General features: G+C 34.3%; 1 protein-coding gene and 1 long non-coding RNA gene across 5 annotated transcripts in view; one reads left to right on the top strand and one right to left on the bottom strand.

The window, feature by feature from the left end:
• LOC124428641 (maternal protein pumilio) overlaps positions 1 to 24473 on the top strand; it is a 65013-nt gene that overhangs the window by 19957 nt on the left and 20583 nt on the right. The gene's annotated exons all lie outside the window — the stretch shown is intronic.
• Positions 442 to 7079, bottom strand: LOC124428704. Of its 2 annotated transcripts, none has more exons than XR_006943261.1 (2): positions 5600 to 7079; positions 442 to 883 (listed from the first exon to the last, which is right to left on the bottom strand). It is a non-coding gene; the product is annotated as an uncharacterized LOC124428704 (long non-coding RNA). The 2 variants fall into 2 exon arrangements; XR_006943259.1 differs by having other exon boundaries at positions 5615 to 7079.

The following is a 24473-nucleotide window of genomic DNA, read 5'->3' as shown; positions in this document are numbered from 1 at the left end:
TTTACTCGTTACTCTCGTGATATGAAACAACTTCGTTGAGTATACACGCACATCTCTAAATAAACATGCGTTTTAATTATACGTTAATTGCGATGATTAGATATTAGAAAATGTAATTCAACTAATTTGAACAAGCGACGTTGCCTCGCCTAGAAAATGGTAATGTCTTTCAATCCGGGTCACTGCGGTATTCCGAATGCCGGCGCTTTATGAGTGGCAACTTAGTAACAATATCTTCTTTATATATAGTTTATTCAAAGAACGATTCAAGAAGTAATATCGATAGAAAGAATGTGGCTCGTACATGTCTCTTGAAAGAACCTTTTTTAAGGGATATATATATATATATATATATATATATATATATATATATATAAAAGAATAGTGACATTATAAAACCCGTGGGACTTTAATTATAAATATATATTATCAACGTCATCATAACGATCGGCCAAACCCATTTTACTTCGGAATATTATGTTTGAAAATGAATTTACTCTGCGAATTACTTATACACATTTACATTTTTTTTTTTTTTTACAAGTAAATGTAAAACACGATTGTTGATTTTCTTTCTAGGATCCGAACGTTTCTTCGCGTTCATTTTTAATAGGTATTTTCGATTTCCGGCGTTTATCATTCTCTCTCTTTCTCCCCCCCCCTCCCTTCTCTCTCTCTCCGTTCGAAAGCTAAAATTTTCTAAAGTAGCTTTGGAGCTTGCGCCGTACGAGTCTTAACGGGCTTTTCCCGACTCGTGCTTTTATCGTGCCAACGTCATAGGTGTTACTCTTGCGTCCGGAGGTAGGCGCTTGCCTGCTTGCTTGCCTGCCTGCCTGCCTGCCTGCCTGTCCCAGCCAAGTATTTTTATACCTAGCCATCGCTCCTGTGAACATTTTTATTATAATAAGAGATTGTAGGGTGCGCCAAGCGTTAGCGTGTTTCACTAGGGTTGCTAGCGAAAGGGAAAGAGAGGAGGTGGGGAAACGAGCTCGAGAGTATGTAACACGCTAGTTCGCGTGTTCGTCCATCCCTTGGTATTCAGCGGTTCTCAACTTTCATTGTTTGTTTGACCCTTATCGATGTCAAAGTGATTCGACAAGCAACCCCCCCCCTCTCCATCACCACCCATCCTCTTTCCACTTCCCTTTTCCCTCGTCTTTTATCTCGTTTAAATTTGAGACTAGTTTTTCGCTTTGCATGATAATTGTCTTCCTTTTTTTTGTTACTTTTTATATATAATTATATAATTCATAAACAAATTTTTATTCGGATCTATAAGAAGGTAATTAGCGTGATTGTAATTTATATTTATAAAAGAACAATCATTTTTTTTTCTTTTTTTCTTTTACTTTTCTATATTGACTATAAGAATGAAATGAAATTGAAAGGAAAAGTATAAAAATAGTGTGCGACTTCGAAGTTACACGGCGATTGTAAGATTAAAAGATTGGACAAAGATTTTCACGTTCGTCTCCCCCCCCCCCTCGGCCTCTCCATAAAATCCAATCGGAAATGTATATTTTTTGGAAAGAAAATCTGTGCGCCTTTGAAAATTCTTATCGAAACGTCGTCATATCTAACACGATAAAAGGACGATTTTTAATGTTAGAAAGACGGAAGGGGTGAATCAATGATTTCGCTCTTCTGCCTGCACGAGTATGGTATATGTATGTATATAATATAGTTGTGTGTGTGTGTTATCCAGGCGCGTGGTCGTAATAGTCGTCGTAGTCATCGTCTTGTCACTGTCTCTTTCACGAAATCAGACTAGCTTAATAGAGAGAAAAAGTGTGTGTCCTGTGTGTATGTGCATTGCTTCGGCTTGATTTTATTATCTAGAGAATACTTCTCTTTTTCCCGCGGTTTCGTGATACAAAGCAGCTCGTTGAGAGGATTAATCGGCGTTCTCTTTCCGTTTCTCTCTCTCTCTCTCTCTCTCTCTCTCTCTCTCCCCCTCTGTCTATTTGTCTGTCTGTCTATCTCTTTCTCTCTTCTCTTCTCTTCTCTCTTCTCTTCTCTTATTCGTTCGAAGCAACGATTTAGACTGTAAGGTGTGTTGTATAGTAGTAACGTTTCGAAGAGTAGTGAAGAGAATAATAGGAAAGAGAGAGAGAGGGAAAGAGGGAGAGAGAGAGAGAGAGAGTGAGAGAGAACGGTAAGGGACGGAGGGAAGTTGGATTGGGTGGGTGGATGGGTAAGAGGGAGGAGAAGTAGTTTCAAACGAACGTGGCTTCTTTCCTTCCCCTTTAACAGAATCGTCAGGAGAGAGACGAGACACTGTTCGCGATTTGCCGAAGACGACGACAAGACACATTCAACTAAAATCGGCGCGCATTCGGAAAAAAAGATAGATATTTTTCAATCGTAGTTACCTCGTTCTAATCTTAGATATAATATATTTACTCGTAGATGTTTCTGAACGAGTAAAACAGTCAGCGGGACGGAGATAGAAATACGAAAGATATTATATACATATATGTAGTGTTTGTGGTGTTGGTGGTGTTGGTGTTTGGTGGTGTGGTGGACGAACGACGAGTTGAGAAGAAAGGTAGAAAACGAACGAACGAGTTTTCTTTTTTCTTCCTTCTCTCTCTCTCTCTCTCTCTCCCCCTTTCTCTCTTTCTCTCTCTCTCTCTCTCTCTCTCTGTGTCTTTCTCTCTCTTCGCTTCTCTTGAATCTTCTATCCCTGTGGTACGTCGTCAACGTCGTCTTCGTCGTCGTCGTCGTCGTGTCGTCGTCGTTGTCGTCGTCCCTTGCTCCCTTTCCCCGTTCCCAGTACCTCTCTCACTCGCTCTGATCTTCTCGCTTGTGGCTGTCTCTTTCTATGTGTCGCCATATTGGTGTATATGTGGTCGCAAAAGGGAAAGGGGGAAGCTGCTTGTAGACAATAGGCTGTTGGCTATGGACGATGACAATATGCCCCGGCTACGCGAGAAAGAGCGGCTCCGTTTCTCTCCCCTCTCCTCTCTACTCCATCTACTACCCCTTCTCTCCCTACCAGTGTCCCCCTTAACTCCCCCTCTTCTCTCTTCACACACACTCTTTCTTTCTTTCTTTATCTCTCTCTCTCTCTCATTCTCTTTTGTACCTTCCGCTCTCCCCCCTTCTTGCTGCACTTCTGCTTTCTTCGCTCTTCTTCTCTTCCTTTCGGCCTCTCCTCTTCTCTCACGGTCCTTCGGCTCTTCAACGTCCCTGAGAACCCTCGAGATAGCACGGCGTACATGAAAATTAAGGCACGGCCAATTAAAGCCGTGCCAAACGCCAAGCGGGGTTCCTCTCTCTTTCCTTCTGTCCCTTACCTCCTTCCCTCTTTCCCCTTTTTATCTCTGCTCTCTCCGAGAGTCCTCGGCTTCTATCTTTTCCACCTTCCGTATCCTGTCCTCCTCCTACTCCTCCTCCTTCATCTTCTTCTTCTTCTTCTTCTACCCCTTTCTACTATCTTTTCGAAAGACGAGGGAAATAATGTCGTTTGAAGAGAATATCTTTCGGCGAGATCATCCTCTTCTTTTTTCCTCGGATCGAATCGTTTGAAGCATGTAATTCGTAAATGTAATTGGTTCTTGAAGCTTCGCCTATACTTAATTACTTGTTTGTACTATTTTGATTAAATTCGATAGGATAGATATTTTTCTTTTTTTTTTATTTTGTTTCGTTTGTTTCTTTTCTCGTCTCGCATTATTATCGTATTTCCTCGTTATCGGTAGAGTGGGATAGATAACGCTTGATCTCTCTCTCTCTCTCTCTCTCTCTCTCTCTCTCTCTCTCGATTTTTTTCTATTTCTTTTTATTTTTTTTTTATTTTTTTTATTTTTTTTTTATTATTTCACGGCGACAGTAATTATCGATCGTACTATTTACCTCCAACTATTTCTATATGGTAACGTTTCATTAACGAAAATCGTATCATCGTATCAGACTAGGAGAAATATACGCTTGGCATTACTTTGAATGACAGAATTCTCAACGATGTGTTTCTCCCTCCTCATATACCTTCGGGAGATTCTATTGGAAAAAAAAAAAAAAAAAAAAAAAGGGTGAGTCGACGTGTACTACTCCTGCTGTTGCTACTGCTGCTGCTGCTGTACGTGAGGTGGTAGTCAACTTCTTTTTGAAACTCGCAAAACTTGTACGCCTTTATCTCACCCTCGTCTGTCGTTCGAACGCAGGTGGTTGAAAGTTGGAGTATAGGGCTCTCTCTTTGCATATGGTCTTTTTCATTGATTTTGTAAAGAAGGAACGACGCTCGAAATGAATAGCTTCTATCTTTATCTATGTACTTATTTATCTCTCTCTTTCTCTCTCTCTCTCTCTCTCTCTCTCTCTCTCTCTCTCTCTATTTGTGTCTTGTCCAACTTTGGTATATATCATTCGTTATTACTAATAGATTCGTGAACGAAAAGAGAGAAAAAACTGGATGTGGGATCTTCGAAAGATCGAAATACTGATAACGATTATTGACAAGATGACGAAATCAAATGTTCGTTATCGTTATCGTTATTGGAAATGATGCGTTTACTTCGAAGTATAAATATTTTTCCTAACTAATCTTATTATGATTATTTTGGTCTTTGCTGGAGAAAGATTAAATAGTAATCGTAGTAGTGATAGTAGTAATAGTAGTAATAGTAGTAGTAGTAGTTTGCCGACGGAAATAAAAGTTGGCGACCTGATTAGTAATTAAAAGCGTTACGCTTAAAAAGAAAAAAAAAAAAAAGAAATAATCCAAACATAGCGGATGAAGTAAAACTTTTTATTTGTTAATTCTTTTTTTTTATTATCCTTCTCTCTTATTAATTTGTTTATATCTCTCTTTTTCTCTTTTTCTTTTTTTTTCTCCCTTTTGAAAAGTTATAACCGACTGTCCGTTTCCGTTGACGTGTCATTCATTTTCATCCGATAGTGTTTGTTGAAAAATTTGAAAAGTCTCGTTTCTTTTCGTCCCAAGACGACTACAACGACAACGACGACGACGACGATGACGACGACGACGACGACGACGACGACGATGACGTCGACGACGATACAGGAAGCCCTCCGCTTTGTCGTGTCCTCCTGTACTGAAGAGGTGCATGTCTCGAGGCGGAGGGAGGGATGGGGTGGGGAAAAAGAAAAGAGAAGTGCGCGGCGTCGAGCAGGAGAAGGGGGAGGAAGAGAAGAAGAAGAAGAAGGTGGAGGAGGTGGTGGTGGTGTGGTGTAGTGCTATAGTAATGCTAATGGTTTAGTAGTAGTAGTGAAGGAGTTTCCGAGGGCGACAGGGCCGTATTTCTCGATGGGTCCCGTAGGTGCACCTATGTACACACGTACGATATAGAATATACGCGAATATGTATTATCTGTACGTGAGTGTGAAGTGGGAGAGTAGCGTAACGTAGCATTGATGTGATGGTGGGGCGATGTGTTGTATAGGTAGTGGTAAGGTAGTGGAGGTGGTGGTGGTGGTAGTGACGGCGAAGGGCGAAATGGTCGTGGCTGCTGTGGGTGGAGTGGGGGAAACCGTCACACCGACACCACTACGTCTCTTCGTCTCGTCTCGCCTCGCCTCGCCTCGCCTTGCTTCGTCTCGTCTCACCTCACCTCGCCTCACCTCGCTTCGTCTCACCTCACCTCACCTCACCTCGTCTCGCCTCGCTTCGTCTTGCCTCGCCTCGCTTCGCGTCGCGTCGCGTCGAGTCGCGTCACTCAAAGCGCTCGGGCCATGGGAGCGAGGAGACTGGAGAGGAGGCAGCAGTCAGTTCTCAACTGCCTTTCTATGCGGCAACCGTTGCGAGCGCGGCTTAAGCCCGGATCACGCTGGACTTAACGGCTCGCGCGGAGAACCGGCCTTCTTATTTATACTTCTCTTTCGTTACCTTCCATCTCTCTCTCTCTCTGTCTGTCTGTCTGTCTTTTTCTCTTTCTCCTCTCCTCTCTCTTTCGTCTATCTATTTCCCCCACCCCCTTCTTTTCTCCCTGTTCCGGCTTTCGCGAAGCGCGCGCGGTCTACCGCCGCCGCCGCCGCCGCCGCCGCCGCCGCCGCCGCCGCCGCCGCCGTTGTCGTCGTCGTTGTTGGTTCGAGCGAACGCAGAAGACACACGAGACACACGGAGACGTAGTGGGTTCCGATAATCGGTTTTGCGATCGTGAAAGAGGTTCTCTTAGGATTTATCGAGCAGTGCGAAGGAGACTATTTTTTTTTTTTTCGATATATATATATATATATACATACGTGCCTCCTTTCATCGGCTTCTTCTCTCTTTACAACTCTATCGCTTCCGTCTAGTCCTTAACTCTCCCACTCAATCTTTCTATCCTTCTCGTGTATTACACACGCATACGTACATTCCAAAAAGGAGGGAGAGAGAGAGAAAGAGCGAGCTAACGCGCGAAAGGCACGCAGTTGATACGAAGACGTGCGAAAGAATCGACGATCGGTGTATGCACGCGTTGTCGTCGTCATTGTCGTCATTGTCGTCGTCATTGTCGTCATTGTTGTCGTTGTCGTTGTTTTCGTCCTCGTCGTCATCGTTGTGGACGATCCACGTGGTGCATGAACGCGAGATGATATTTTATCGAAGAAGATTCAACGATTTTTCCTTACGATCGAAATAGCGAATCTCAAAGAGAAATTGATCGCACGATCATAATGGGGTCATTCGATTTAATATGATTGGAATACAATGGAAAACGACGTCTTGAAGGAAGATATTTTATGAGAAAAAAAAAGTGTAAAGGCGTGTCTGTGACTTCTGTAAGAATCCTCATCTTCAGAGTGTTATATTATTAGTATTATTATTATTATTACTACTATCACCATTATTATTATTATTATTATTATTATTATTATTATTATTATTATTATTATTATTATTAATTATTATTATTAGCATTATAATAAACGAAGGAGGGGTAAATGTTAGTGTGCACCATTGTGTTACTTATACTGCCTTTGTGAAATCCTTTTTCGTGGAGTAACGACTAAAAAGAAAAGAAAAAAACAAGAAAAAGAAAGCAAGAAGAAGAAGAAGAGAAAACAGAAGAGAAAAGAAAAGAAGAGAAGAAAAGAGAAGAGAAGAGGTTAAGGGTTCGAGGAGCGTGAAATATGGTGGTGCTCGAACTGGAGGCCGTTTACGCGCAAGCAGCCCCGCACACGAAATTGCTGAACAAGCGTTTCGTCGGGGCCCATCATTGGTTGGGACCTCTGAAGGAGGCCTTAGTTGCACGACTTGCGGCTGACAAGGTATGCCAAACGTGCTTATTCCCAATCGAGTTGGTTTTAAGCGGGAAAGAAAGTAGATCTTTCGAACTTTATCTGTATCATTCCTTTTTCTTTACTTGCTATTGAGCTCAACGATATATATATATATATATATATATCATGTGTATATGTAATATATCTTTTGTACGTGTACATATATATATATATATATATATATATATATATATATATATATATATATATATATATAGAAGAGGGGAGAGATCTGGTTCTTTAGAAAGGCATTTTAGCGAACTTATCGCTTAAACGCCATAATAAACGTTAGTTTATCGTGCGCAATGTGTTCGTCATCTTTCATTAATAAGATAGTCAGGGATACACGTATGTTCTTTTTGTATACTTTTTACCCGACCTTGTTTATCTTTTCGAATGCTAAATTTTATACGTATTCTTTACCGTATAAATATTGTTTTGTTTCTCTACAAGTCCATATTTAAATTCGAGACGGAGATTTGTTCTCTTTCGAATGATACTAAAGTAGTAACTACAAATATATATATATATATATATTTTCCTCAAAATGAAATATTTTTCCTTAAGCAACTATTATCTCGTACGAAATGATTTATTTTACTTATTATCTTCTTCTTTTTCCTTTTTCTTGTTTTTTTCTTTTTTTGGATTTACGATTATAGATTTTTCGTACGAACGTTGCCCCCCGTGCTACTTCATATTTTTTTTTTTTTTTTTTTTGAAATTATTTATTTATCGATCACCCTTTGTCCGTCGTCGTCGTCGTCGTCGTCGTCGTCGTCGTCTATTTCAAAAGAGAATCATTGTCGACGTTCGTGTAACTAATGAGAACAGTTGTATCTTCCTGCCAAACGGATTGCAGTTCCTTTTTCCTCTTTTGAAATACAAGTGTCGCGCGAAAGCCGTTACCCATAACGTATGCTCTCGATAAGCTTCGCGAAAGTACACCGTACTGACATGCCGTTATTTCCAATATTTCCGACATGCGGGTGTAGTACGTCAAAAGCTTTGGCTCCGTGTATCGAATCCTTGTCGTCGCCGTCATCGTCGTCGTTGTCGTTGTTGTCGTTGTCGTTGTCGTCGTCGTTGTTGTTGATAGAAGGCGTCGCGACGTTTTCCCGCGGATGGCTTTAACTTCGTTTCCATATCTTTTGTTTTCAATTAACGCTTTCGACCCGCGTAAAAGTGCATTCGAAATGAAAAGTTTTTTTTTCTTTCCTTCTTTCTTTCTTTTTTTTTCTTTTTTTTTTTTTTTTGAACGAATATCGAATGACACGGACGGAGAAGAACGAACGGAAAGAAGAGGAGAAGGAGGAGGAACTGGCGGATGAGGAGAAGGAGGAGGTGACGCGTTTCCTCTCTCTTTTAACTCTCGACACTGTAATCAGAGTTAGTAATTTTGAGGAATTTAGTTATAAGTTAACTTCGAATGTCGTGTTAAACTAATAAGAATAATGAATAAACTTCTATTTATACATTCATATATATATATATATATATATATATGTATGTATGTATGTATATATTCGTTATAAAAGGATAGGATTTTATTCCAATGAAAATTATTCCGAAATAAATTTACGTAAAGGAATTACATTTTTGTTAGATATAACGAGTGATTATTATACGCATGACGACACCGTCTACAAAAAATAAAAATAATACAGAAAGAAAAATATAAATAAATATATATATATATATATATATATATATAAATAAATAAATAAATAAAAATGAATTGGTACGTATAATTATCATATTTAAATATTTATTCGAAGCAATTCGGATATAATGCTCAACTTTGTTTAGCGAGTTAGTATGTGCATAAATCGTGATTGTTACTCATATGGCGTGATCACAGCACACAAGAGAGTATATACATACATACATACATACATACATACATACATACATATATATATATATATATATATATATATATATATATATATATATATAATACGCGGTACGATGGTGGTTCGCCATAACCACGTAGATTCTGGCCGTGCAATAGAATCCACCTTATCTTACTGCCAACATACGCGTACGTATATGAGCGATACTTAACACGCGAATATACTACAAAGATATTTCTTTTTCTCTTATCCTTCCATTAACTTCACTTTTTCTTCTCCTTCTCCTTCTTCTTTTTTTTCTATCTTTTTTTTTTTTCTATTTTCCCTCTGCTTTCTTTTTCTTTTTTTCTTTTACGTTTAAGACACACAGGCCATTGATCCTTCGATCGATATTAGCAAAAGCAATTTTGATAACAATTTCCTTCCTTTACGATGTGCAATGATAAGAGAGTGAGAGAGAGAGAGAGAGAGAGGAGGAGGGGAGAGGGGGAGAGGGAAAATAAGAAAGGCCGTAAATATAACGAGTCAGATTTTTCGGATAATGTTTTGTTTTTTTAAACGAAGACCGTTCTTTCTATCGTTCTTTCTGATTCTCTCTCTCTCTCTCTCTCTCTCTCTCTCTCTCTCTTTCTCTTTCTCTGTCGATCAGAGGAGAAGAGAATTTTAAAATGATTCAGAGAACTTTGTAACTATATCCGGATGTAGATAAGAGAGAATGGACGACAAGTTTCCTTTCGATAACAACCAAACTTGATATCCTATATAATTATCTACTTTGTTATCAATAGGATACGCGCTAACGAAAAATTAAAATAAGTAAAGAAAAATTGTGTATCTAATTGATCGATCGATCGTTCGTTCGAGTTCATTTTCAGCTGATAATTTTCTCAAGTCGATATTAATTATTCATTTTCGTTTCTGTCCTCCTCTCTCAACCCCCTTCTCTCTCTCTCTCTCTCTCTCTCTCTCTCTCTCTCTCTCTTTATCGTCTTTCATTAATAGAGATGAATAACGTGGACGATAGAGACACGCAATATACCATGAGTTAATCCGTAATGACGAAAGACGCGGGGGAGACGCAGTTTGACTATAACTCTTCCTCTCGTTCCTCCTGTTCTTCTTTCTTCTTCATCGTCCTAAACCTCTTTCTCTCTCTCTCTCTCTCTCTCTCTCTCTCTCTCTCTCTCTCTCTCTCTCTCTCTCTCTCTCTCTCTCTCTCTCTCGTCGTTTCGCCTCGAGCGTTCATAGCTGGAAATTTAATTATCTCGCTGGCTGGGCCCTTCTCTCAACGATGCGGGTAATGATTTTCCTCTATAACGTCATTTACTCTCTTTCTCTTTCTCTCTCTTTCTCTTTCGGTATCATAAAAATTAGTAGGAAGTACGGTCGAACATCTCGCACACTGTTTTATACCAAGAATAGAGAACTCTCACCCCTTACTTGTTCTCTCTCTCTCTCTCTCTCTCTCTCTCTCTCTCTCTCTCTCTTTCTTTCTACCATTATATCTTATTTTCTCACTCTATCTAGGCTCTTTCCATTTGTTAAAATTTGATTATCATTTCACTCTCCTAAATTATTTCGTTACGCGTTCGAATACACACAGGTGCGATACAACAGCAGCTGTTGGTACTGTGTAACATTCTCTCTCTCTCTCTCTCTCTCTCCCCCCTCTTCCTTCGCTCTCTCTTTCTCTCTCTCTTTTTCTTCCTCTTTATGTGTGTCTCGTTTAATCTCACTTTGCTTTTCCTCGATCTATTTTTCTTCTTCAACGTTGTTTACATCCAAAACAGATGATAGATTCGAATTAAGGAAAAAAATATTTTCTGATGAGATCTATTATTGTTTTTCTCAAAGGAACGTAATTATGTCGTCCGATCGTTGTAGATATCTGAATGTAGTGATGAAAGAAAGGACAAAAAAAAAAAAATGAAGAAGAAGAAAAAAAAAAGATTTATTTACAAGCTTTTAACGCTCGAATATGTAGAAAAATAATTGACCCGAATGATCATTATGATAATTGACCCGAATAAACATGATAATTAACTTGACTTGATATTATAGCTCGATGTATTTGAAATAATTGATTTTGATTGGAATTTTGAAATATTTTAAAGAACTCGCGCGTATTATTTTTCTTTTGGCCGATCCTCAATGATCAAATATGCTGATCATTACTGATAAATAGCATTTAGGTAGTTCGATTCGTAAATTAATGTTCTTAAATCGTATGTAACATTATTTATATGTTTACCTATATTTTATTACGTAGCAATGTTTTGACGTTTTTTTTCCTCTACCCAGGATTGTTTTTTTTTCTTTCTTTCTTTCTCTATTTCGTTCGTTCGTATGTTTGTTGATTCGTACGTTCGTTCGTTCGTTCGTTCGTTCGTTCGTTCGTTCGTTCGTTCGTTCGTTCGTTCGATCGTTCGTTCGTTCGTTCGTTCGTTCGTTCGTTCGTTCGTTCGTTCGTTCGTTCGTTTGCAGAAAATGCCTTAGGGAGTAGATCTTTTCTTCTTCGACGTTGGAAATTTAATTATCGCTCGAGTCGAGTCACCTCAGCTCACCTCGGCTCACATACGATGCGGTTTGGAACAAACCGTCAACTAAATAGTTTCAACAAGATTTCTCGCAGTATATTATACTGACAATGAGTGTCTTATTTTGAATTACGTAGGTTTATATATGTATATATACCCATATATATGTATATGTATGTATGTATATATATATATATGTATATGTATGGATGTATGTATATGTATATATTGTTGTGTATTGGATTAGTTTATAAATTATTTCAGAATTCTTAATATGTTATATGTAAAAAAAAATATAATATAATATAATATAATAATAATAATAATAATAATAATAATAATAATGAAAACATGTAAGATAAACAATAGTATAGTATTATATATAAAATGTATAATTATCAATGCATATAATATATATAAATACTACACTATATTTATATAGAATATGTATGATTTATCTTTTAAGCAATTTTGGTATTTTCGATAATTAATATTTGAATTAAACAAAACGAAATAACGTCTAAACGAACAATAACGTTAGCATGATAATAAATTGGCCAATAGTAATATCAAAATTTTAAATATATTTTACATTGAATTATCAAATAAACAAGAATGATAGATATAATAATATGGCTAAACTTGTAAGTAATTTCAAAAGTTTTGATAAAACAATGGTAATGTTTATTTAAAAATGAACTATTATGAATTGTTAGAGTTATTTATCGGATCAATTTAATAATAATAAAAGAAGTATTGTAAGATTGGATTGATGCGTTAACTGCAAGGAAATTACAGATAGTATGTATATAATTCTCATTGGCAGCACCAATGGCACGCGTGATACTCATGACGCTGGTATTCGAATTGCGTTTAGGTATTGAATTTATGCGTTCTATGCATGCACCTTCGATTACATCGGCCGACAGGCCGATTAAATGATCGCTATCGTTTGATTCTAAAAGCACGATTTATTTGCTAAGGCCGCACCCTAGAAGCGTGCTTAGCGTTCAACGAGAAAGAAAGAAAGAGAGAGGGGGGTACAGAGAGGGGGGTACAGAGAGAGAGAGAGAGAGAGAGAGAGAGAGAGAGAGAAGGAGAGAGAGAGAAAACACTATAAAGGATCCTTCGCGGCTGAGCTCTTGTACTCTCGCACGGTTCGGCGATATAACGAGAACCACCACCGCGAACGCCACTAATTACTTTCGTTCTTCTTTCGTCGCGATTTTTTACATGCTTCTGTTTATTATTCCGTCACATCGACGTGGAAATTTTCCGGGAGAACTTTTGCAATTAGAGAAAGAAGGCGATTATGCCGTTACGCTTCGTTACGTATAGTGCGTATATAAATATAAATAAATAAACATTTATATATATATATGTATGTGTATATATATATATATATATATAAACAAGATGTGATACATATAGTGTATGTGTGTGTGTGTATAAGTAAATAAATATATGTATATATATTTATTTATTTATATAATATATCATATAAATATATATATATATATATATGCATGTAACTTAAATTCCATTGATATTTTTCTAATTATTAATTGTGACGTAAAAGTCAAAAATATGTATGTTATATAATTCGGAAATAAATAATAGTGTAGATAATATTGTTATATATGTATATGTATAAATGTATTATTGAATATATATATATTCACACACGGAATAGTACATGTAACTGGCACCACGTTAATATTTCTCTAATTATTAATTATAATATAAAAGTCAGAAATATGTATGTTATATAATTCTCTAATAAATAATACTGTAAGTGATATTGTAGAGAACTATCTAAAATTATATAACTATCGAATTATTACACTTAAGCGCATAGCTGTACAATTATAAAATTTAATTGATTTTGTTGATGATTTGTTTTTTCTTTCTTTCTTTCTTTCTTTCTTTCTTTCTTTCTTCGTGTAGATAATATTGAAAAGTATTGAACTATCAGACTGGTGTAAAATTTCATTAACTATATCTTGTTTATGCTTTTTGAAGAGAGAGAAAAAAAGAAAAGGAAAAAAAAAATAATATCGAAAAGAACTGAACTATCTGACCAATATAAAATTTAACTGATCTTGTTGACGGTAATTGGTAGAATAAATGATATAACTGATGGGGCCCCCTTTGTGTAATAAAACATACATCGCAGACATTTTCATTGAAGTTGACATTTACGTGGGCCACCAAGTATATATAATGCCATGTATTATATACAGACACGGAATTACTTTCTCCGTTTACTCGGGTCTTACGATCGTGTGAAAAAAATTGTTGCAAGAAAGCAAAGTACTATGAATAATTGCATAATTTTTATTTGTTTCATTAGAATTTTCGCTTCCTCGTTGATTCCTTGAAAGTGAGAGAGAAAGGAAGATGAGAGAAAGAGAAAGAAAAAGAGTCTCGAAAGAACTTTGTAAGAAATATTTTCGTGGAAACGAAACGTGCTATCCGCCGCCGTCTCCTCTGTCCGATATGCATTCCTGCATCGTGCTGACGCGTGCATTCTTCAAGCGATAGTGTTACTTCCTTGCAGTTACGCGATCGACGATCATGAAACAAAATTTTATTCGAATTTTTCTTCGAGGATCGAAGTTTTACTTCTTTCAGTATTCCTCTTCGACTTTTTTTTTGTATTCTTGTTTGTTTGTTTTTTTTTAGTTATTTTTTTTCTTCTTCCTTTCTTTCCTCCCTCTCTCCATCCATCGCACACTATAAACATTTTTTATGGATCATTGAATTTAGAACTAAATCTATCGGTTAATTATTGTTGTTGTTATTATTATTATTATTTTTTTTTTTAGTTATTGGTATTGTTTATATTTTATTATATTATTGATTTCTAAATTATTAATTTCTCATTTTAATGTGATGAAAATTAATAAGATTAATTTATTGATTTCTCATTCGAGTTTTATGAAATTAATATAGATGGAATCGTGTGTGTTGGTTGTTATTAAAATGTTATGGCATAAAAGTAGAATTTCTTTTTTTTTTTTTTTGGATAAAATTATAGTCACTTTTAAGGTACAGCGAATATATTGAACAATTGAAGTGTCTATGGTTATCTTTAGTGGGGAAAGAATTCAAGTATATATCTTTTATATATATATATATATATATATATATATATATATATATATTTCAGAAAAAATAAATACACGCACACATATATATATAAAATATAAAATTGATCGTATGTAGGTATATATAATAGAAAAATAATATTTTCATAATGTCTCGTGAGTGAAGGAAATATTTCAATAAAATTGTAAGTAAATATTTATTATAATAACGATATAAACCTTTTGGTTCTTTTTTTGATTGGTCGCTAAATCTAGTGATAAAAGGAAAAAAGAAATTTATAATACTCGTCACATTCTTATCTAATATTATTTATTAATAGATCAATAAACTTTAATTCGCGTTATCAATTCTTCGTTAATGCATTCTTAAAAAAAAACTTTTTTCGTTGACAATTGACCTTTATTTTTTTTTTTTTTGGTTCCTTTCTCCATCTTTTCGATAAAATTATAAAATCACGTAAGAGAATTCGAAAGAGAGAGAAAGAAAAAAAACGTAATTAACGTAAATTGCGATGAGACTTTTACGAAGAGAAAGGAAGAGAGAGAGAGAGAGAGAGAGAGAGAGAGAGAGAGAGAGAGAGAGAGAGAGAGAGAGAGAGAGAGAGAGAGGGACAGTTTCGCCGAAAACGAATTCCATTGGGGAGAGATAGGCAATTAATTTTTTCTAGGAATTCATTAGATCGGCGTTAGATTACGTTGCCGATGTTTAATAGTCCAAAGCTCAAGGACGAAAATAACTATCGTTCCTTGTAACGAGATCTCTCTAACATTCAATAAAGAGTAATCAAATATCTATTTTCTTTTATTATCGATAAATTTACGTTGTCGTTAAAGATCCATGAATTCGAATGGTATTTTTTTCTTCTTCTTTTTTGTAATCGATTTGAAGTCAGAAGAAGACATCGAAATTTTTTATCTAAACGTTTTTTGACGTTAGTTAGAGTAGGCTTGACGTAAGCTAGACAAGAGAGAGAAAGAGAGAGATCATTTTTCAAGTAGTCGCGATAAAAAGAATTCGTCCGTTTTGCTTTTATTATGCACACGCTTGCAAGAGATATGAAGATAGATATGGTAAAGGATAGATAGTACTTTTCTTTTGCTGCGTCGAATATTGCAGTAAAATTTTTCTTTGAAATTGCATAATAATAATAATAATAATATTAATAATAATAATAATAATAATAATAATACTTCTTACCTTTTTTACGTACATGCATATATGAGATGGTGATTATGAAAGTGGTTTAACAATAAGTCGTTTGAAATATCAAATGACATAATTTTTCTTAAACGTTATTCTTGAAGGTCCCTCACCTCCGCCCTCCCCCCGACTCCCTTCAAAAACGCACGAAGGAAATTATTTCTGAAGAAAAAAATGTGGGCAAAGTACATCGCGTTTATACACATACAAGCGCAAGTTTTTATGCATGTGCGCGTTTTTTTTTTTTCTTTTTTTTCTTCGGAAAAGTAACTTTTAAATAATTCAAACTTGAACGACAAGGTAGATCGAAACGAAAAATATATTGAATGAAGACCAAATCGTTTTTGTCCTTCTTCTTCTTCTTCTTTTTTCTTTCTTCTTTTTTTTTTTCTTTTTCTCTTTTTTGCTTTTTCTCTTTTTTTGCTTTTCAAATAAATCGACAATGATCGTCTTGAAATAATATGTGATATTCTTATTAAGTTCTCTCGTTAAGTACTCTGAATCGCTAATTCATTCACATCGTCCAGTTAAAAATGTTTAAGGAATTTTTTGTAAGGCACGCAACAAATCGTTTTCCTTCGTGTTGTACTACATTATCATCATCATCATCATCATCATCATCATCATCATCATCATCATCATCATCATCATCATTAACATCATTATTATTACTATTATTATTAATGTCATGTGTACGAAGGAAATGAAAAACGAAAGAAAAAGGGCGGAGAAGAAGGGGCAAATGTATATAAAATAGCTGAAAGTTTTTAATTATTGAAATAATAATAACAAAGGAGAAAACAAAATAATAATAATAATAATAATAATAACGAGAGAACGAAATTGGAATAAAAATGAATGATTTAAATGAGATAAGAAAAAAATAATAATATATATATATATATATATGCGACTTATAAATAAATAGTTTTTCTTATAAATAAAAAATTTAATAAGTGAGATTTACGTGGAAGATATAATAATGAAAGTTTACAAATTCCATTGACTTTTATTAGTTTAAAAAATGGAGAAAAAAAAAGAAAAACGAAAAATAAAAGATGAAAAAAAAAAAAAGAAAAAAAATTAATCGGGCAAAGAAAAGAAGAGATAAATTGTTGGATATTGTTCTCTCGATCGCTTAGAGAGAGAAAAAGAGAGAGAAAAAGAGAGAGAGAGAGAGAGAGAGAGAGAGAGAGAGAGAGAGAGAGAGAGAGAGAGAGAGAGACGTGTGTTCGGTTTACTCTCGTAACTTGATTTATGGGTATAGAACGTCGTTATCGGTATATCATCGTATCGAGTGTCATAACTTTGTCGTTGCTATCGGCATACTTTGATAACAGTAGTGCCGTCACGAATTTCTACAGTACCGCCATATTCCTTTGGGAGGTACAAATTCGATATAATAACTCTTCCTATTCGTATTCATATAAACTAGATGTGTAAGAAAGAGAGAGATATGTCTTTAGACGAAAGGAATCGTAATTTTTTTTTCTTTATCTTTGGTTAGATTGATAGCTATAGATTTTAGCTTATCTCTCTCTCTCTCTCTCTCTCTCTCTCTCTCTCTCTCTCTCTCTCTCTCTCTCTTTTATTACATTTCACGTTTATTTTCTTATTCGATTATAGCTCTGTTATATTTGTTGATATTAATAGTTTCGAAGGATTAGATTTGAATTAAGAAAATTTAAATACTTATTAAATTTAACTTATTGCGATTTAAAGTGATTCAAATATAATTTAAATGAAACGATACTTCAAATTATTTTTCTTTTTCTTCTCTCTCTCTCTCTCTCTCTCTCTTTTTTTCTTCCTTTTTCTTTTTCTTACACATTTTACTTATAGTGATATATATAATTGATTCATATTGAACAAAGGAAAGCAATACTTCGTATGCAATTATTTCTTTTTTTAATTTATTTTCTTTCCTTTTTTTTTCTTTTTCTTTTTCTTTGTTAAAGACACCATATAATATCGTAACAACTTAAGTATTTTGAACTCGACGAAAAGAAGATAATAAGACATTTTATGTTTCGCTTCTCATTTACCGTATATTCTTATAGCTTCCTGTTTTTCCCAAACTCTCAAGTTGAACAACATTCGAAAAAAAAAATATATATATATATACATATGTATGTATTTATATATTTGTAAGTAGCGGTGAAAAAGAGAACGAATTTCAAGAAAAGGAAAAAAGAAAAAAAGAAAAAGAAAATGTTCGTTCCAAGAAGAAACCCTTGTTAAGCTATTTTCATCTAATTACTGGTATACACACATACACACACACACACACACACACACACACACACACACACATATATATATATATATATATATATATATATATATAGAAATATTATACTAAGAGATTATACTTATATATGATGTACACGTAGAGAATAGAGAAAGGGAAGGAACGACTTCCATCTCATTGGCACCCTTAACTTGGAGAGGTAATGCGAGATCTCTCTGGGTAATAAGACTCGACTCGTTGTGATTATTACATTCTCCTTTGGCAGCATACGTGCTCCGTGTTAAAAAGTAAAATACCATGAGGGAGGGAAGGGAAGGGAAGGGAAGGTAGTACGGGATAGAAGAAGAAGGGGAAGAAGAAGGAAATAGGAAGGGGGAAAGTTAGTTCGTCGAGGTCAGAAGAGAAGAAGCATGCATATAATACTATAGTAGAACTGAGGTGACCTCAAAAATCGTAATGATAAAGTTAATTTCGTCAAATTTCCTGAATGTTTAATCGTTTGAAGGAAGAAAAAAGAGAGAGAGAGAGAGAGAGGGAGAGAAAAAAAAAAGAAAAAAAAAAAAAATAAGAAATGTAAAGAAAAATGAAATAAACGAATAGGAGAAATGGGTCGAGGGTGCTGCATAGTAGCCGACGTTTCTTTTCCCTATTGTATCATAGATATGATATCGGTACTCGTTGTTGGTCGGCCATTTAGGCGATTCTCGTCCAATGATAACGATGTCTTCTTTTGATTCGACGAGACATTTAAGTATTGTAGATACATATGTATGTATGCATATATTTATATATCCATGCATGCATGCATGTATTATATACCTAGTCAAGGTCGGACCAAAGTACAAAAGATCTTTTCGTGGCAGAAAAGAATCATTGCAAATGCAAACTATTCTATTTCTAACCGGTCTCTCTCTCTCTCTCTCTCTCTCTCTCTCTTTCTGTCTGTCTGTCTGTCTGTCTATCTGTCCAGTTTCTATTTCTCTGTCTCTGTCTTTGTCTCTGTCTCTTTCGTCATTCCCTTGGAAGGCATCATGTTATTGGACTCTCACGAAAGGACAATTCTGTCCTGTCTTGGCTAACAAGCTTCCATTATGTTCATCTCGAGTTAATTTTGTCTTATCTTATACTATACTTTTTATGTTAATAATTAAACGGATTATTCTACAATTATGGTAGATTTGTATCCCCGTTTTATTTTGATGATATTTGTAAATTTCTAGAACACGGTATTATCGTGAAATCAGAATTTCTTGGAAAGTCGTGTTTGGCGTTTGAATTATGATCGTATCATTTTCTGGAATCTAATTCTTTCTATTTTATAATCTCTCTCTCTCTCTCTCTCTCTCTCTCTCTCTCTCTCTCTCTCTCTCTCTCTCTCTCTCTCTCTCTCTCTCTCTCTCTCTTATTTTTATTTTCCTTGTTAGATTTGTTATTACTTGAATTATTACCAGTACATAACTACGCGTTATTTTATTTTTTAATATTTTTATTTGATTGGCTTTATCATTAATAACTTTTATAAAGTATCAATCTTTAATAAAAATGAATTTTTTTGTTCATTTTTATTCCATTGAAACAATTAAAATGAAGTACAAAGTACAAACTTTGGCAATATTTTATTTCTCAATATTATCATTATCATCATCATTATTATTATTATTGTTGCTATTATTATTATTATTATTATTATTATTATTATTATTATTATCATTATTATTATTATCATGATCATCATCATTATCATTTTTCTTTTGACATCATTCTCTTATTTCGCACAGCAAATAAACAGAAAAGATAATATCAGCTTTTTAATAAAAACTGATGTTTTCTTTTTTTATTTTTGTTCTCTCATTTTTCATTCTGTATAAATGTTTATTCTTACAGAGTATTAACCATTAACAACAATGAATATATTTCATTTATATATATATTTTTTTTATTTTTATTTTTATTCTATCTAAAACAATTAATGTAATTTAATTAAGTGATTTCTTTAGGAAAAAAAGGAAAAAGAAAAAAAAACATATATATATATGTTATTTTTATAAAATAATTGTAAAAATATTGTCAGTTGATGTGTTAGTTTGTGTAAGGGCTTTGCTCTTAGGATAGAATAGAAAACAAGTAGGAGAAAACGTTTCTCCGGAGAATGCGTGTTCTTCGTTCAGTTCTATCGTCTTATCGCTATGAATTTCCGCTCGCGGCTTCGTGCTCCGGAAGCCGTCTCTTCCGGCGTTGCTCTTCGACCGAAAGCGAGTAAAATAGCAGCTACACTTTCGTTTCGTTTTGCTTCCCTCCCTCTCCCTCTCTCTCTCTCTCTCTCTCTCTCTCTCTCTTTCTTTTTCTCTTTCCCCTCTTTTCTTTTCCTTTTTCTTTTTTCTTTTTTTTTCTTCGTCAACGTTGCTTTCTGCCTTTCATTATTTCTTATCAGAGAAAAGACACGGACGATAAAATGAAAAGAAATTCAAGGTAACTCGTGTTACGAGTATACTTACAAGTTCGAAAATATCTTTCATAATTTTTTTTCTGAATCATTCCATATTTATGCGCATTTATAACTAAATCTGTTCTTATAATATTATTTTTGTGGAATCATAATTGAAAATAACGTATCTATCGTTTTTCTTCTTCTTCTTCTTCTTCTTCTTCTACTTTTTTTTTCCGCTAATTGTTTTAATGAAGGTAAACGCGCGAGGGTAAAACATTTTCTACAAATAAGAAAACGTTCGATTACTTCTTTCGTTTTCTATACAAGTCAACTTTTTGATATGGTAAAAGGTAATATTTTGCAACGTGTTAAATGCAACATTTTTTTGTCCGATTATTATTATTTTTGTTGTTATTATTATAATCATTATTATTGTTATTGTTGTTATTATTATTATTATTATTATTATTATTATTATTGCCAAGTGAAACGAGTGAGTGTAGAAAGTTTAATATATATAAGATATGATTGAGTTATATTTTTACTAGTCAATTTTGATATAGTCAAAGATAATATTTTCAAACGTTTTAAGAGCCATAACAGTAAAACAATTTATAGTGGAGAGTTAATCCTTAAATAACATTTGGTTATCATAACATGCAATATCATAACATATTAATGTGGAATGCGCAATGTAACATATACACAACACAATTTACAATTTTTTCTTAAAATTTCATCTAAAAAAGAAAAAAAAAATATATATATATATATAAAATAATTTTTTTTATTTATTTATTTTTTAATTATTTTCGTTTCAATATGTACTGGACAATTAATAAAATACTTTTGTATGATAATTTCTAAAGGGGGGAAAAAAAAATCTTACATTGAAGGGTTAACGACCTATCCCCTTCTACCTGATATGTATTCGATTCGAGAAAACGAAAACAAAGATGTAAATTATTCGGCGAAAAAGAAGGAAAAAAAAATATGTAAAAAAGATAACAAAGAGAAAAAGAGATCGATTTCTCACGTAATACGATCATATAACACGAAAGCAGCAGGAGCAGCGGCAGCAGGCATCCATATAGTAGTAGTTACATTTGAATCGATCGGTAATACTCTTTTACATATCTATCTTCTTCTCGAAAAATATATATTGACGAAGTCTCTCTCTTTCACGTTTTTTCTCTCTTGGTGAGACGAAGAGAAAACTCTTCGTCGGGGGGGGGAGGGGGGGGGTTGATACGAGTATCTCTCTTTCTCTTTCTCTCACTATTTTTCTCTTCAGAGCGCGCAAGCGTTTGCTACGTTTACCTTCTTTCTGACACGATGCCGCCGGATACACAGAGTCTAGGTTTCTCCCTTTTTTTTTTCTTCTTCCCTTCCTCCCTTTTACCCTCTCGCAGGTACGGATTAAACGCGCGCGTATGTCGAGAAACAATGGCGCACCAGCCGCTCTCTGTTCTCTCTCTCTCTCTCTCTCTCTCTCTCTCTCTCTCTCTCAAATCTCGACGAATATGTATGCATATATATATATATATTATATATATATATATACATACACAGCATACGAATACACACACATACAGATGAGAAAATGTGAATGAGTGTGTCTGTGGCCTACGAAGAACTGCAATCAGGTCCTGGCAAAGGGTGTAGCATTTCATAAAGGTCACATCCACGAGCGTATTCCTCCTCCCTGGGGATTATTAAAATCAACCCCCGCGTGCTACCAAGCACATCGACGAGAGTTTTCTTCTTTCCTCTTCTACTTTCGTTCCCTTTTTTTTTATCTGCCCTTTTTTATCAACTCTCTCTTTCTCTTTCTCTTCCTCCCTTCTTTCTTCCTTCTCTTCTCTCCTCTTCACTTCACTTCACTTCACATCACTTCAGTTCTTCGTCCCCCGTCTCGTTACATACTCGTTTCAACTTTCTACTCTTTCTACTTTGATCGAGTTCTCTATTCCTCTCTCTCTCTCTCTCTCTCTCTCTCTCTCTCTCTCTCTTGTTTTTTTTTTTGCTTTTTTTCTTCCTCCTCCTTTCCTTCTTTCTTCTTTCTTTCTTTTCTTTACTTATTCGATCGTTCTCGTTATATAATTATTTTATACTTTTTCTTCTTCTTCTTCTTCTTGTTCTTTATCTTCTTATTCTTCGATTTTCATCAGATTTTATTTCTCTTTTCTTCAATTCATCGATTCTTCTCGTTAGAAATCAGTTTTTTTTTTTTTAATTTTCTCTTAGATTTCTTTACATATTTTTTATTCTCATCTTATCAATAATTCGTCAATTTTGTTTTTCCCCTAACAAGACTCTACGTTGCATTCTGTCTGTATGCATGTCTGTCTCTTTCTCTCTTTTTTTTTTTTTTTTCTTCTACTTGGCCTTTATTTACTTCACTTCTTCTGCCCTTCTTGTTACACGCTCATCACATATTTTTTGTTTTCTTTTATTTTGCTCACATTTCCTTTCTCTTTCTCTCTCTCTTTCTCTCTTTCTATCTTTCTATCTTTCATATTTGCCAATCTTTCTCCTAACGAGAGCCTACTTTTATATTACCGTTACATTGAGATCTCTCTCTCTTTCTGTCTCTGTCTCTCTCTTTTCTTTCGTCTCTTCTCTATTTCCCTTTTATTCACTACACTTTTTCATCAACTTCTTGTTACATATTTACTTATTTCGATTTTTATCATATTTTCTCTAGTTCTCTCTTTCTCTTCCTTTTTCCCAATTTGTCGATTCTTTCATATAACGAGAACGGTTATTTACTATTCATTACTATTATCTTATTATTTTACTAAATATATATATATATATATATATATATATATATATAAAATACATATATGTATATATATTTACTATAATTATATTATTTTATTGAATTCACTGTCTCTTTCTTTTTTTCCTTTTTTTTTTTCGTTTCTTTTCTTCCTTCCTACTCTTTTCTTTATTTCACTTCCTCGATCCTTCTTACATTACTTGTTTTACACTATTTCTTAGATTTCAATGATCTATTTTCTTTCTTTCTCTCTTTTTTTTTTTTCTTTCTTTCTTTTCAGTTAACTTTTTCGATATCTCTCATTGGATATCTATTTATTTCGATTATCATTACACTTTTTCTCTCTTTCCCATATTTCTTATTTTATTTGATTTATTTGATTTATTTTATATATTTTTGTTTATATTCTCTTTCAGTACGCCAATCTTTTTTCGTAAAATAAATTATTTTATCGTTACAACGAATTTTCATTCTCTCGTTATTCCTTTTCGTTCTTATTTACTTTTCTTAACTTCAACTTCGTTTAAATTCACTTCTCTTTGAGTCTTTATCATAATACGTATAGTTTCATATATATATATATATTTTTTTTTTTCCTTTGATTTTTATCGCATTCTCTCTCTCGCTCCTCTCTACATTCCTCTTTTTCTTAAAATTTTTCAATTCTTTTCTTTTTTTTTTTCTTCTTCCTTTTTCATCGTAACGAGAAAATCTACTTACATTATCATATCATTACATCGAATTTCTTCGGTCAACTGTTATCTGACACATATCCATCAGTATATACGCGACCTTTCTCATAGACCTCGGTATAACAACAATGAATATCATACCTTCTTCGTTATTCCTTATGAGAGAAACGTTTTACCGATAGGCCTTCGTGTCTATATAATACGTGTACATGTATATGCGTGATGTATATTATTACATGTTGATACGAATAACACGAGGTACAAAGCTATGGCAAATGCTTTCGTGCATCTATGGAAGAAAGACGATAATAATGTTGTAATAAAATCGTCGGTATCATCCTCTAATGTTGAGACAAGTCTTACGATGCGCCATGTGTTTTACGTT

The sequence above is a fragment of the Vespa crabro genome, chromosome 1 (genome assembly GCF_910589235.1).
Source record: "Vespa crabro chromosome 1, iyVesCrab1.2, whole genome shotgun sequence".
NCBI classification, from domain to species: domain Eukaryota; kingdom Metazoa; phylum Arthropoda; class Insecta; order Hymenoptera; family Vespidae; genus Vespa; species Vespa crabro.
This window is presented reverse-complemented; position numbering and strand designations above follow the sequence as displayed.